This window comes from Lycium ferocissimum, chromosome 7 (assembly GCF_029784015.1).
Source record: "Lycium ferocissimum isolate CSIRO_LF1 chromosome 7, AGI_CSIRO_Lferr_CH_V1, whole genome shotgun sequence".
Lineage (NCBI taxonomy): Eukaryota > Viridiplantae > Streptophyta > Magnoliopsida > Solanales > Solanaceae > Lycium > Lycium ferocissimum.
In genome coordinates, this window is record NC_081348.1 from 32299503 (window position 1) to 32303420 (window position 3918).

Below are 3918 nucleotides of genomic sequence, written 5' to 3' on the forward strand. Positions count from 1 at the left end.
AATTTTGGAGTAGCGTAAGAGGCGGAAAAGGTATGTAAGGCTTCACCCTCTCTCTTCTTTGGCATATCTTAGGCATACTAGGTCGGATACAAGCCTCGAGGACAATCCTATTCTCCGGAATCCGTACCTAAAGTTACCCCTTTTTCATTCAATAGAATTGAATTAATATTTTGCATAAAATGTTGGAAAGTTACCTAAACATCTAGAACTCGCACAAATGGGATCGAGCTACCTTAAAACTCATAAGTGACGTCTTGGAATGTAACATATGTAAATTGTGTACGCCACCTCATTTGACTCGAGGTGGGCCTTTTGTTCCGGTTTCTCTATTGCTCCGTTATCGAACGATAAGAGTTGTAACTTCTTACAACGAGAATATTTCTATGATGATAATGATAACGATGATGTAAGGAAGAGGATATGTCTATGATAAGTATGACAAGAATGATTATGACTAAGAGCCTTAAGTCGAAATCGATGCGAGTATGAAAGTGTTAAACTAGTTCTTGATCTTTAATTCTATTTCTTAGTTATGATACTATTTTCTAAAGATTCAAGGCATACAAATTAACGTTTATGATGTCGTGATTTCATTCATGTTTTTCTTTAATATTATTTTCCGTTGATAGTCTCGCGCTTATGATAATCGTTCCTCCAAGGTGAGACAAAGACGACCACGGTTATCCCATAATGTAATCGGAGGTTCCCGACCTTATGTCACTCGATGGATACACGACTTTCTTTGGGCTCTCTCGCATGCTTATATGACATATGTATATGAGATATGTATATGCACATGGGGGTGGAAGGGGATACGTGGGGGAATGGGAAGGGAAACATGTTTCGTTGCCACATAGTCGGTGGTTTTTCATCCGGACGTGGGATGCCGGACGCGGGGTATGGGCCACGAGTATTTATGTGATAACGCGGGCGGCCGATTTGTTCGGTGCTATGATACTATATGATACACTATGACTTGATATGATATAACACGTATGATATGATATGATATGATATGCTATGATATAACATGATACGATATAAGATCTACTTTCTATGTATATGGAAAAGAAATGTTTTAAAGGAAAGACAAGCATGCGTATCCGGCCAAAAGAAAAAGGCATTCACGTATACAGTTATCCTTTTATCTCGTCACATATTCTATGATCCCATGGTATTCATACGCATGTTCTGTTTGTCTTATTTTTTCATGCCTTACATCTCTCGGTACATTGCTCGTCTCGACCCCTCTTCTGGGAAATTGCGTTTCGTACGCGCGGGTGCGCGTACGAGTTGAATCAAAGACAAGAGGATGTTCCAACGAGTTGGTAGGCTCCACTTGTCCGTAGTGCTTTGCGCCGAGTCGAGTATAGATGCTATGATGCTTTGTTCGAAGTTAGAGACTTTACGGACGTAGTCGTGGGTATTGGGTTGTCGATCAGCTAAGCGCTCACGTAAGTAGATATGTTATTATGTTTCGTGTCACGAGTCTTATATGATGTCCATTTACTTGGAAAAAAAAAAAATTCTATGTGTTCATTTCTCTCATAAGTTCATACGATTCATGTATGTGTAATAAGAGTTAGCGGGTTCGCTCGGCTCCGAATATGGGGTTTGCGCCATCACACCCCAGTGAGATCGGGGTGTGACGCTTTTTTTAGTCGTCATGTCCTTTAAAAGTGATGATGTTTTGGTAGTTGGGAACACTTTATTCAGTTTTGATGTTTTATGGCTTTATTCTTCGATGTGGTCCCCCATTTGTGTCGTTTTTTCTATTGTTTTCATGTGCTTTGTCTAGGGGAAGATGATTGGGAAAGTGGTTCGGTCTTCCACTTGTGGTGGTAATTGGGTCTTTTCACATGACATAGTCTATAATAGGAAGTTGATGCACTCTTTGGCTGGTTGTGAAGCTTTTATGATTACTTATAAATTTGTTTGTGAAGAATTTACAAAACATTGTGGGTTTAGAATTGTTAACCAACTTCTGGTGACTGGCCCATCAGGAAGGTATTACTTGATTACTGATAATGAGGGTATAAGGACTCTACAATGCTTATTCTCTAAAGAATTCAAGGATATTAACTTCTTTCTTTGTTGATGCGTATCCGAACTAAAGGTTTTTGCTCGAAATATCACTCACCACACGTAAACCTTTTCATAGACTTTGATGTAGCCTCGAATGTGATGAAGAAAAAATCGAGATGATTTTTTAAGATGCGATCTCTCATAGATAATGAAGTGTCGATGAAAGAAAAAAGGGTTAATCGATAAGTTAGAAGAATTTCAAGAGTTAGAGATAGGTATAACTTTCGAGGATGTTTATCAATTTAGATGCAGCTAACTTTTATGCTGGGTCAATAAGAGAGAAATTTGGTTTAAAAAAAAATAGATAGAACTAGGGCTAGTTACAAATGTCAAGAGGTTGCTCTTTGTGTTGTATATCTCGACGGATAACAAAAAGAATAGTACTTGCTTGAGCATCAAGACCTTTATTGTGATAAACACACGTCAACCGACTTTTAATCTGAAATTTGATCAAAATACTTTAGCTCGGTTGTTTAAGAAAAAGGTTCAATGCGATCCTAAGTACAAGGTGAAAGACTTGAGAGGAGTTGGAGAATAATTATGATTTAAATGTGACTAAGGCTAAGCTCGAAAGGGGCAGGTGTTGGCTCTTGAAGTTAGAGGGCGCTTTGTTGATGATTACAAGAAACTTGAGGCTTATAGGCAAGAAGTTAGACAATCTAATCCTGGCACTGATGTTGTGATAAATATATCAAAAGTACTCTTGAAGAAGGTAAAAGAAATTTTTTGAGGATGTACATATGCTTCAATGCATTAAAGAAGGGTTGGAAAGGTGGGTTGAGACCATTGTTAGGTGAGTTGATGGTACATTTCTGAAGGGTAGATATAAGGGTCAGATGTTAGTGGCCCTTGCTCAAGACTCCATGAACCAATTTTATCCCCTTGCTTGGGCTGTGGTAGACAAAGAAACAACCATGACTTAGACTTGGTTTTTTGAGTGTTTGAAGATGTCTTTGGAACTAAAAGGTGGACAAAGGGTGACTTTCATCTCAGATATGCAAAAGGTAACATTTTCGCTTTTTTTTTGAGTGTTTTCCTTTTGATTTAGTATCAAATTATTCTTGTGTTTTGTTTTTGTCATAGGGATTTGTTGATCTTTTGTGAAGAATACATTGCCTAACTCTCACCATAGATCTTTGTGTGAGACATATTGAGGCCAATTAGCAAAAAAGTGGAGAAGTGGACAAAGTAAGTTGATGATGTGGTGGTGTGCTTGGAGCACTGCATGAAGAAGAGTTCAAAGACCACCAAAAAGTTGGGTGAATTGTCCAAGGAAGATAATTATTCTGTACGGGCCGAGGATGATCACCGTCATACACCATCCTCCACAATGTTGGTGTAGAGCAAATTTAGATACTAAGTGTAAAAACATGATGGTTGACAATAATTTCACTGAGTCATTTAATTCATGGATTCTTCGAGCTAGAAGAATGCCAATCATCGGGATCTTTGGAGGAAATTAGGACAAAGGTTATGAGGTTGTTGGTTAAAAATGAAGATGAAATCAGGTTATTCCTTCTTTGTTCAGTTAAAATTTCATTTCTGGTTGAGTTTCTGTTGACCTTAATCTATTATTTGGCTTTATTTTAATAAGAAATAGGATGGTGACTTTAGTCCAGAATCTCTGAAGTTGTATGATGACTACTAGGCAATTGCTCATCTTGCAAGGTTGAGTATAATGGTGACTATGGCTATGAAATATCTGAAGGTGAAGATAGGCATATTATTGATCTTTCATAGAAAAGATGCACATGTAGAGTTTGGCAATTATCTGGAATCCCTTGCCCCCATGCTATCAAAGCTATCATGTATGACAAGGTATCAAATTAGTGT